Source organism: Artemia franciscana, chromosome 1, assembly GCF_032884065.1.
Source record: "Artemia franciscana chromosome 1, ASM3288406v1, whole genome shotgun sequence".
In the NCBI taxonomy this organism is placed as follows: Eukaryota; Metazoa; Arthropoda; class Branchiopoda; order Anostraca; family Artemiidae; genus Artemia; species Artemia franciscana.
In genome coordinates, this window is record NC_088863.1 from 25967483 (window position 1) to 25980142 (window position 12660).

The 12660-nt window shown below is 29.0% G+C and overlaps 2 long non-coding RNA genes across 2 annotated transcripts in view; both read left to right on the top strand.

Moving 5' to 3' along the window:
- Nucleotides 1–1763: 1763 nt before the first annotated feature.
- Nucleotides 1764–4193, top strand: LOC136027515 (uncharacterized). Its single transcript, XR_010617616.1, has 2 exons — nt 1764–2104; nt 3972–4193. It is a non-coding gene; the product is annotated as an uncharacterized LOC136027515 (long non-coding RNA).
- A 2008-nt stretch (nt 4194–6201) lies between these two features.
- LOC136027517 (uncharacterized) overlaps nt 6202–12660 on the top strand; it is a 7935-nt gene continuing 1476 nt past the window's right edge. The window contains exon 1 of the long non-coding RNA XR_010617617.1: nt 6202–6584. This is a non-coding gene — a long non-coding RNA (uncharacterized LOC136027517). The remainder of the gene's footprint in view (nt 6585–12660) is intronic.

The following is a 12660-nucleotide window of genomic DNA, read 5'->3' on the forward strand; positions in this document are numbered from 1 at the left end:
GTGATTCCTCGGCACGCTTTCTTTTCTTACTTTCTCTATCAGCCGCAAACCTGCTTTCTTGCTGCTCTTGCGATTCCTTGGCACGCCTCCTTTTTTCACTTTCTCTTTTAGAAGCAAGTCTGGTTTCGCGTTGCTCTGGTAGTTCCTCGACACGCCTTCGTTGACGTAAATTGCACATTCCTAATCTAGCATTATCTCTTGAAGCCGCAAGCCTGTTTTCACGTTGATTCCTCGACACACCATCTTTTTTTACTTTCTCTTTCAGCAGCAAGTCTGGTTTCGCGTTGCTCTGGTAGTTCCTCGACACGCCTTCGTTGACGTAAATTGCACATTCCTAATCTAGCCCTTTCTCTTTGAACCGCAAGCCTGGTTTTGCTTTTCGGTAACATTCTATAACATTGACAGTTGGAGAAATCTCCACGTGACACGCTTGCTAAAGCTCAACAATTTATAATAAACCTCAAATTTTAATTGTCTTTTTTAAGGTTTTCAAATTACATTAATCTAGTGTCAAAATATTTCGAAATATTTATGCAATTCCCAGTTTTTACATTTAAGCCCTCAATACAAAAATACATACAACTTATTTTTATATATATAGAAGATATAATCTGGCGTAACAGACAAAGTGTAACAGACATAACACACAGACAACTTATTTTTATATATATAGACTAGCTGTTGGGGTGGCGCTTCGCGCCACCCAACACCTAGTTGGTGGGGGCGCTTCGTGCCAACCCCCAAGCCCCCCCGCGCGCGTAAGTCGTTACGCGCCATATTAGTTACGCGCCATTGTAGTTGTGTCCCTGTGTCCCACCTGTGAATATATATATATATATATATATATATATATATATATATATATATATATATATATATATATATATATATATATATATATATATATATATATATATATATATATATATATATATATATATATATATATATATATATATATATATATATGTATATATTTTTAACTACGTAAAACATGCAAATATACAACATTCTTTGCTGTCCCATTGTCTGTCCATATAAATAGATTGTCAGGTTTACCAACTCTTGAACATGCAACATAATAATTGTCCATGGGAAAACAATCCGTATTCAGATCTATACCGCATTTTTCTAACGATTGTCCTTGAGCTTTGTTGATGGTGATTGCTAATCGAACATTCCCTGTGTCCCCGTCGTCATTGATATATCCCCCTGTGCCCCCGGCGTCCCCGTTGTAGTTGTGTCCCTGTATCCTGGTCGTCATTTATATTCCCTGTGTCCCGGTCGTCATTTGTGTCCCGGTATCCCAGTCTGTAATCTTTCTTTGAGTGTCCCGGTCGTCATTTATATTCCCTTTGTCCCGGTGTCCCGGTCGTCATTTGTGTCCCGGTGTCCCGGTCTGTAATTTCTTTTTGATTGTCCCGGTCTTCATTTATATTCCCTGTGTCCCGGTCGTCATTTGTGTCCCGGTGTCCCGGTCTGTAGTGTCATCTTATAATGACGTCATATACAAAGCCTTATATACTTATAATGACGTCAAATGCAAACCCACAAACAAACAAACATGCACATATACAACTTATTTATATATATATACTAGCTGTTGGGGTGGCGCTTCCCGCCACCCCAACACCTAGTTGGTGGGGGCGCTTCGCGCCCCCCCCCCCAAGCCCCCCGCGCGCGTAAGTCGTTACGCGCCATAATAGTTACGCGCCATTGTAGTTGTGTCCCTATGTCCCACCTGTGAATATAGATATATATATATATATATATATATATATATATATCTATATATATATAAATAAGTTGTCTGTCTGTCTGTGGATGGATCAGGTGACGTCACCTGAAAAAACTGGATCAGGTGACGTCAAGACTGAAAAAACTAAAAAAAGGCAAAAACTACAAAAAAACTAAAAACTAATAAAAAAAATATAAAAGCTAAAAAACTAAAAAAACTAAAAAAGGCAAAAACTACAAAAAAAACTAAAAACTAATAAAAAAGCTAAAAAACTAAAAAAACTAAAAAAAGGCAAAAACTACAAAAAAAACTAAAAACTAAAAAAAAAAAATAAAAAAGCTAAAAAACTAAAAAAACTAAAAAAAGGTAAAAAACTAAAAAAACTAAAAACTAAAAAAAACTAAAAAAAAGGAAAAAACTGAAAAATAAGCTAAAATAAAGGTAAAAACCAATAAAAAACTAAAAAAAAAACTGAAAAAAACTAAAAAAAGGCAAAAACTACAAAAAAAACTAAAAACTAATAAAAAAAGTAAAAAAGCTAAAAAACTAAAAAAACTAAAAAAACTAAAAAAAGGTAAAAAACTAAAATAAATAAAAAATAAAAAAAAATAAAAAAAGGAAAAAACTGAAAAATAAGCTAAAATAAAGGTAAAAACCAATAAAAAACTAAAAAGAAAAAAAAAGGAAAAAACTAAAAAAAATTCATCTAAAAAACTAAAAAAACTAAAAAAGGTAAAAACTAAAAGAACTAAAAAAGAAAAAAATAAATGACGACACTCAAAGAGAAAGCGACCAGGACAAAAGGAATGTTCGATTAGCAATCAACAAAGCACCGGGACACAGGGAGTATAAATGACGACCAGGACATAAGTAAAAAAAACAACTAACAAAACTAAAAAGAAGGTAAAAACTACAAAAAAACTAAAAAGAAAAAAACTAAAAAAAGGCAAAAACTACAAAAAAAACTAAAAACTAATAAAAAAGCTATAAAACTAAAAAAACTAAAAAAAGGCAAAAACTACAAAAAAACTAAAAACTAATAAAAAAAATAAAAAAGCTAAAAAACTAAAAAAACTAAAAAAACTAAAAAAAGGTAAAAAACTAAAAAAACTAAAAACTAAAAAAAAACTAAAAAAAGGAAAAAAACTGAAAAATAAGCTAAAATAAAGGTAAAAACCAATAAAAAACTAAAAAAAAACTGAAAAAACTAAAAAAAGGCAAAAACTACAAAAAAAAACTAAAAACTAATAAAAAAAGTAAAAAAGCTAAAAAACTAAAAAAAATAAAAAAACTAAAAAAAGGTAAAAAACTAAAAAACTAAAGAATAAAAAAAAACTAAAAAAAAGGAAAAAACTGAAAAATAAGCTAAAATAAAGGTAAAAACCAATAAAAAACTAAAAAGAAAAAAAGGAAAAACTAAAAAAATTTTCATCTAAATAACTAAAAAAAACTAAAAAAGGTAAAAACTAAAAGAACTAAAAAAGAAAAAAATAAATGACGACACTCAAAGAGAAAGCGACCAGGACAAAAGGAATGTTCGATTAGCAATCAACAAAGCACCGGGACACAGGGAGTATAAATGACGACCAGGACATAAGTAAAAAAAAAACTAACAAAACTAAAAAGAAGGTAATCTTCTATCTATATATATAAAAATAAGTTGTCTGTGGATGGATGGATGGATGTGTCAGGTGACGTCACCTGAAAAAACTGGATCAGGTGACGTCAAAACTGAAAAAACTAAAAAAAGGCAAAAACTACAAAAAAAACTAAAAACTAATAAAAAAAATAAAAAAGCTAAAAAACTAAAAAAACTATAAAGGTAAAAACCAATAAAAAACTAAAAAAAAACTGAAAAAACTAAAAAAAGGCAAAAACTACAAAAAAAACTAAAAACTAATAAAAAAAAGTAAAAAAGCTAAAAAACTAAAAAAACTAAAAAAAAACTAAAAAAAGGTAAAAAACTAAAAAAAATAAAAAATAAAAAAAAACTAAAAAAAAGGAAAAAACTGAAAAATAAGCTAAAATAAAGGTAAAAACCAATAAAAAACTAAAAAAAAAAGGAAAAAACTAATAAATGACGACACTCAAAGAGAAAGCGACCAGGACAAAAGGAATGTTTGATTAGCAATCAACAAAGCACAGGGACAAAGGGAGTATAAATGACGACCAGGACATAAGTAAAAAAAAAACTATCTATATATATAAAAATAAGTTGTCAAACTAAAAAAAGGCAAAAACTACAAAAAAAACTAAAAACTAATAAAAAAGCTAAAAAACTAAAAAAACTAAAAAAAAGGCAAAAACTACAAAAAAAACTAAAAACTAATAAAAAAAATAAAAAAGCTAAAAAACTAAAAAAACTAAAAAAACTAAAAAAAAGGTAAAAAACTAAAAAAACTAAAAACTAAAAAAAACTAAAAAAAGGAAAAAACTGAAAAATAAGCTAAAATAAAGGTAAAAACCAATAAAAAACTAAAAAAAAAACTGAAAAAAACTAAAAAAAAGGCAAAAACTACAAAAAAACTAAAAACTAATAAAAAAAGTAAAAAAGCTAAAAAACTAAAAAAACTAAAAAAACAAAAAAAACTAAAAAAAGGTAAAAAACTAAAAAAAATAAAAAATAAAAAAAAACTAAAAAAAAAGGAAAAAACTGAAAAATAAGCTAACATAAAGGTAAAAACCAATAAAAACTAAAAAGAAAAAAAGGAAAAAACTAAAAAAAATTTTCATCTAAAAAACTAAAAAAAACTAAAAAAGGTAAAAAACTAAAAGAACTAAAAAAGAAAAAAATAAATGACGACACTCAAAGAGAAAGCGACCAGGACAAAAGGAAAACTAAAAAAAATTTTCATCTAAAAAACTAAAAAAACTAAAAAAGGTAAAAACTAAAAGAACTAAAAAAGAAAAAAATAAATGACGACACTCAAAGAGAAAGCGACCAGGACAAAAGGAATGTTCGATTAGCAATCAACAAAGCACCGGGACACAGGGAGCATAAATGACGACCAGGACATAAGTAAAAAAAAAATTAACAAAACTAAAAAGAAGGTAAAAACTACAAAAAAACTAAAAAGAAAAAAAAACTAAAAACTAATAAAAAAACTAAAAAATCTAAAAATCTAAATAAACTAAAAAAGAAAAAAAAGGAAAAAAATAAAGGAGAAAAACAAAACTAAAAAACGAATGTATATACAGACCGGTACACCTGGATACAAATGACGACCGGGACACAGGGAATATAAATGACGACCGGGACACAGGGACACAACTACAACGGGGACACCAGGGGAAACAGGGGGATATAAATGACGACCGGGACAAAAAAACTAAAAGAAAAAAAAACTAAAAACTAATAAAAAAACTAAAAAATCTAAAAATCTAAATAAGCTAAAAAAGAAAAAAAAAGGAAAAAAAAAGGAGAAAAACAAAACTAAAAAACGAATGTATATACAGACCGGGACACCGGGATACAAATGACGACCGGGACACAGGGAATATAAATGACGACCGGGACACAGGGACACAACTAAAACGGGGACACCGGAGGAAACAGGGGGATGTAAATGACGACCGGGACACCGGGACAGGGAATGGTCGATTAGCAATCACCATCAACAAAGCTCAAGGGCAATCATTAGAATCATGAGGTATAGATCTGAATACAGATTGTTTTCCCATGGACCATTATATGTTGCATGTTCAAGAGTCCGGTAAACCTGACAATCTATTTATATGCAAAGACAATGGGACAGCAAAGAATGTTGTATATTCGCAAGTTTTACGTAGTTAAAACCATATATATATATATCTATCTATATTCACAGGTGGGACATAGGGACACAACTACAATGGCGCGTAACTATTATGGCGCGTAACGACTTACGCGCGCGGGGGGGCTTGGGGGGGGGGCGAAGCGCCCCCACCAACTAGGTGTTGGGGTGGCGCGAAGCGCCACCCCAACAGCTAGTATATATATAAAAATAAGTTGTCTGTCTGTCTGTGGATGGATCAGGTGACGTCACCTGAAAAAAACTGGATTAGGTGACGTCAAAACTGAAAAAACTAAACAAAGGCAAAAACTACAAAAAAAACTAAAAACTAATAAAAAAAAATAAAAAAGCTAAAAGACTAAAAAAACTAAAAAAAGGCAAAAAACTACAAAAAAAACTAAAAACTAATAAAAAAGCTAAAAAACTAAAAAAACTAAAAAAAGGCAAAAACTACAAAAAAAACTAAAAACTAATAAAAAAAATAAAAAAGCTAAAAAACTAAAAAAACTAAAAAGACTAAAAACTAAAAAAAAATAAAAAAAAAAGGAAAAAACTGAAAAATAAGCTAATATAAAGGTAAAAAACCAATAAAAAACTAAAAAAAAAACTGAAAAAACTAAAAAAAGGCAAAAACTACAAAAAAAAAACTAAAAACTAATAAAAAAGTAAAAAGCTAAAAAACTAAAAAAACTAAAAAAACTAAAAAAAGGTAAAAAACTAAAAAAAATAAAAATAAAAAAAAAACTAAAAAAAAGGAAAAAACTGAAAAATAAGCTAAAATAAAGGTAAAAACCAATAAAAAACTAAAAAGAAAAAAAGGAAAAAACTAAAAAAATTTTCATCTAAAAAACTAAAAAAAACTAAAAAAGGTAAAAACTAAAAGAACTAAAAAAGAAAAAAATAAATGACGACACTCAAAGAGAAAGCGACCAGGACAAAAGGAATGTTCGATTAGCAATCAACAAAGCAACGGGACACAGGGAGTATAAATGACGACCAGGACATAAGTAAAAAAAAAAACTATCTATATATATAAAAATAAGTTGTCTGTGGATCTGTGGATCGTGGATCAGGTGACGTCACCTGAAAAAACGGATCAGGTGACGTCAAAACTGAAAAAACTAAAAAAAGGCAAAAACTACAAAAAAACTAAAAACTAATAAAAAAAATAAAAAAGCTAAAAAACTAAAAAAACTAAAAAAAAGGCAAAAACTACAAAAAAAACTAAAAACTAATAAAAAAGCTAAAAAACTAAAAAAACTAAAAAAAAAGGCAAAAAAACTACAAAAAAAACTAAAAACTAATAAAAAAAATAAAAAAGCTAAAAAACTAAAAAAACTAAAAAAACTAAAAAAAGGTAAAAAACTAAAAAAACTAAAAACTAAAAAAAAACTAAAAAAAAAGGAAAAAACTGAAAAATAAGGTAAAATAAAGGTAAAAACCAATAAAAAACTAAAAAAAAAATACTGAAAAAACTAAAAAAAGGCAAAAACTACAAAAAAACTAAAAACTAATAAAAAAAGTAAAAAAGCTAAAAAACTAAAAAAAACTAAAGAAACTAAAAAAACTAAAAAAAGGTAAAAAACTAAAAAAAATAAAAATAAAAAAAAAACTAAAAAAAAGGAAAAAACTAAAAAAAAAGGAAAAACCTGAAAAATAAGCTAACATAAAGGTAAAAACCAATAAAAAACTAAAAGAAAAAAAGGAAAAAACTAAAAAAAATTTTCATCTAAAAAACTAAAAAAACTAAAAAAGGTAAAAACTAAAAGAACTAAAAAGAAAAAAATAAATGACGACACTCAAAGAGAAAGCGACCAGGACAAAAGGAATGTTCGATTAGCAATCAACAAAGCACCGGGACACAGGGAGTATAAATGACGACCAGGACATAAGTAAAAAAAAATTAACAAAACTAAAAAGAAGGTAAAAACTACAAAAAAAACTAAAAAGAAAAAAACTAAAAAACTAATAAAAAAACTAAAAAATCTAAAAATCTAAATAAACTAAAAAAGAAAAAAAAAGGAAAAAAATAAAGGAGAAAAACAAAACTAAAAAACGAATGTATATACAGACCGGTACACCGGGATACAAATGACGACCGGACACAGGGAATATAAATGACGACCGGGGACACAGGGACACAACTACAACGGGGACACAGGGGAAACAGGGGGATATAAATGACGACCGGACAAAAAAACTAAAAAGAAAAAAAAAACTAAAAAACTAATAAAAAACTAAAAAATCTAAAAATCTAAATGAGCTAAAAAAGAAAAAAAAAGGAAAAAAATAAAGGAGAAAAACAAAACTAAAAAACGAATGTATATACAACCGGGACACCGGGATACAAATGACGACCGGGACACAGGGAATATAAATGACGACCAGGACACAGGGACACAACTACAACGGGGACACCGGGGGAAACAGGGGGATGTAAATGACGACCGGACACCGGGACAGGGAATGGTCGATAGCAATCACCATCAACAAAGCTCAAGGGCAATCATTAGAATCATGAGGTATAGATCTGAATACAGATTGTTTTCCCATGGACCATTATATGTTGCATGTTCAAGAGTCGGTAAACCTGACAATGGGACAGCAAGAATGTTGTATATTCGCAAGTTTTACGTAGTTAAAACCATATATATATATATATATATATATATATATATATATATATATATATATATATATATATATATATATATATATATATATATATATATATATATATATATATATCTATATTCACAGGTGGGACATAGGGACACAACTACAAGGCGCGTAACTATATGGCGCGTAACGACTTACGCGCGCGGGGGGGCTTGGGGGGGCGCGAAGCGCCCCCACCAACTAGGTGTTGGGGTGGCGCGAAGCGCCACCCCAACAGCTAGTATATATATATATATATATATATATATATATATATATATATATGGTTTTAACTACGTAAAACTTGCGAATATACAACTTTCCTTTGCTGTCCCATTGTTTTTGCATATAAATAGATTGTCAGGTTTACCGACTCTTGAACATGCAACATATAATGGTCCATGGGAAAACAATCTGTATTCAGATCTATACCTCATGATTCTAATGATTGCCCTTGAGCTTTGTTGATGGTGATTGCTAATCGACCATTCCCTGTCCCGGTGTCCCGGTCGTCATTTATCCTCCTGTTTCCCCCGGTGTCCCCGTTGTAGTTGTGTCCCTGTGTCCCGGTCGTCATTTATATTCCCTGTGTCCTGGTCGTCATTTGTATCCCGGTGTCCCGGTCTGTATATACATTCGTTTTTAGTTTTGTTTTTCTCCTTTATTTTTTTCCTTTTTTTTTTTCTTTTTTAGTTTATTTAGATTTTTAGATTTTTTAGTTTTTTTATTAGTTTTTAGTTTTTTTTTCTTTTTAGTTTTTTTGTAGTTTTTACCTTCTTTTTAGTTTTGTTAGTTTTTTTTTACTTATGTCCTGGTCGTCATTTATACTCCCTGTGTCCCGGTGCTTTGTTGATTGCTAATCGAACATTCCTTTTGTCCTGGTCGCTTTCTCTTTGAGTGTCGTCATTTATTTTTTTCTTTTTTAGTTCTTTTAGTTTTTACCTTTTTTTAATTTTTTTTTAGTTTTTTAGATGAAATTTCTTTTTAGTTTTTTCCTTTTTTTCTTTTTAGTTTTTTATTGTTTTTTACCTTTATTTTAGCTTATTTTTCAGTTTTTTCCTTTTTTTTTAGTTTTTTTTTATTTTTTGTTTTTTTTAGTTTTTTACCTTTTTTTAGTTTTTTTAGTTTTTTTTAGTTTTTTAGCTTTTTTACTTTTTTTTATTAGTTTTTAGTTTTTTTTGTAGTTTTTTGCCTTTTTTTAGTTTTTTCAGTTTTTTTTTAGTTTTTTATTGGTTTTTTACCTTTATTTTAGCTTATTTTTTCAGTTTTTTTCCTTTTTTTTAGTTTTTTTTTAGTTTTTAGTTTTTTTAGTTTTTTACCTTTTTTTAGTTTTTTTAGTTTTTTTAGTTTTTTAGCTTTTTTATTTTTTTATTAGTTTTTAGTTTTTTTGTGTAGTTTTTGCCTTTTTTTTAGTTTTTTTAGTTTTTTAGCTTTTTTATTAGTTTTTAGTTTTTTTTTGTAGTTTTTGCCTTTTTTTAGTTTTTTTTAGTTTTTTAGCTTTTTTTATTTTTTTTATTAGTTTTTAGTTTTTTTTGTAGTTTTTGCCTTTTTTTTAGTTTTTTCAGTTTTGACGTCACCTGATCCAGTTTTTTCAGGTGACGTCACCTGATCCACGATCCACAGATCCACAGACAACTTATTTTTATATAGATAGATAGATAGATACAGTTTCTTCTTTATTTTTTTTTCTTTTTTAGTTTTTTCTTTTTTTTAGTTTCTTCTTTTTATTGATTTGTCTTCTTCAATTTGTCAATGTTCATTCTAACTTGACACTTGGAAAAATCTTTACGTGCCCAGCATGCTAAAGCTCCAACAATTTATATTAAACCTCAAAATTTGGGACCTGTTGTAAGGTTTTCGAATTACTTTAATCTATTGTCAAAATATATTGAAATATTGTGCAATTCCCAGTTTTTTTAGTTTTTTCTTTTTTTTTTAGTTTTTTAGCTTTTTTTTGATTTTTTTTCTTTTTATTTTTTTATCTTTTTTATTTTTTTACGTTTTTTTCTTTTTAGGTTTTTTCCTTTTTTTCTTTTTTTAATTTTTTCTTTTTTTTTAGTTTTTCCTTTCTAGTTTTTTTTTAGTTTTTTACCATTTTTCTTTTTTGAATTACTTTAATCTATTGTCAAAATATTTCGAAATATTTATGCAATTTCCAGTTTTTACATTCTAGTTTGTTTTCTTTTATATATAGATAAGATATAATCTGGCGTAACAGACATAGTGTAACAGACATAACAGACAGACAACTTATTTATATACTAGCTGTTGGGGTGGCGCTTCACGCCACCCAACACCTAGTTTGTGGGGCGCTTCGCGCCCCCCCAAGCCTCCCCGCGCGCGTAAGTCGTTACGCGCCATATTAGTTACGCGCCATTGTAGTTGTGTCCCTATGTCCCACCTGTGAATATAGATAGATATGTATATAAATATATATATATATATATATATATATATATATATATATATATATATATTATATATATATATATATATATATATATATATATATATATATATATATATATATATATATATATATATATATATATTATATATATATATTATATATATATATATATATATGTTTTTAACTACGTAAAACTTGCGAATATACAACATTCTTTGCTGTCCATTGTCTGTGCATATAAATAGATTGTCAGGTTTACCGACTCTTGAACATGCAACATATAATGGTCCATGGGAAAACAATCCGTATTCAGATCTATACTCATGATTCTAATGATTGCCCTTGAGCTTTGTTGATGGTGATTGCTAATCGACCATTCCCTGAGTCGCCATCGTCATTTATATATCCATCGTATTTTATATATTTTTTTCTTTTTAGTTTTTTTGTAGTTTTTCCCTTTTTTTTAGTTTTTTTAGTTTTTTTTACTTATGTCCTGGTCGTCATTTATACTCCTGTGTCCCGGTGCTTTGTTGATTGCTAATCGAACATTCCTTTTGTCCGGTCGCTTTCTCTTTGAGTGTCGTCATTTATTTAGATTGTCAGGTTTACCGACTCTTGAACATGCAACATATAATTGTCCATGGGAAAAACAATCCATATTCAGATCTATACCTCATGATTCTAATGAGTGCCCTTGAGCTTTGTTGATGGTGATTGCTAATTGAACATTCCCTGTGTCCCGGTCGTCATTTATATTCCCAGTATCCCGGTCGTCATTTGTGTCCCAGTGTTCCAGTCTGTAATTTCTCTTTGAGCGTCCTGTTCGTCTTTGTTTGATGGTGAGCTTTGTTGCCCTTTGAGCTTTGTTGGGGGTGATTGCTAATCGAACATTGCCTGTGTCCCCGTCGTCATTTATGTCCCCCCTGTGCCCCCGGCGTCACCGTTGTAGTTTTTAGTTTTTTAGCTTTTTTATTTTTTTTATTAGTTTTTAGTTTTTTTTGTAGTTTTTGCCTTTTTTTAGTTTTTAGTTTTTTACCTTTTTTAGCCTAATCAGGATTTGAACCTGGGACCTTCATTCTCCGTTCTGACACCCTCTCTCATCGAGTGACTACTCCAGAATGTTCATTTTGGTGTTTTAAATGGTATATTATTACCAAATTAATGTGTTTTACAATATACTAAGCATCGTCAAAGCAAAAATGACGACAACTAATTTCATGACGTCAGCCGACACAGAAACATGACGTCACCTGATCCACAGATCCACACACAGACAACTTATTTTTATATATATAGATAATATAGATATATTATATATATTTAACTACGTAAAACTTTTGATTATACAACATTCTTTGCTGTCCCATTGTCTGTCCATATAAATAGATTGTCAGGTTTACCGACTCTTGAACATGCAACATATAATTGTCCATGGGAAAACAACCCGTATTCAAATCTACACCATCCCTGTGTCCCGGTCGTCATTTTTGTCCCGGTCGTCATTTGTGTCCCGGTATCCTAGTCTGTAATTTCTCTTTGACTGTCCTGGTCGTCATTTATACTCTCTCTGTCCCACTGTCGCGGTCGTCATTTGTGTCCCGGTGTCCCGATCTGTAATTTTCTTGGAGTGTCCCCGGTCGTCATTTATATTCCCTGTGTCCCGGTCGTCATTTGTGTCCCAGTGTCCCGGTCTGGAGTGTCATCTTATAATGACGTCATATACAAAGCCTTATATATTTATAATGACGACATATGTAAACCCACAAACAAACATGCATATATACAACTTATTTTTATATATTTAGATATAGTTTCTTTTTTAGTTTTTTTTTCTTTTTTAGTTTTTCTTGTTTTCAGTTTGTTGTTTTTATTGATTTGTTTTCTTTTTTAGTTATTTTCTTTTTTTTATTTTTTAGGTCGTTTTTTAGTTTTCTTTTTTTTTAGTTTTTCTTTTTTCCTTTTTTCTTTTTTTTAATTTTTCTTTTTTTTTAGTTTTATAGACCTTTTAGCTTTTTTATTTTTATTTTACCTTTTTTATTTTCTTTTTCTTTTTTTCACCTTTTTTCTTCTTTTTTAGTTTT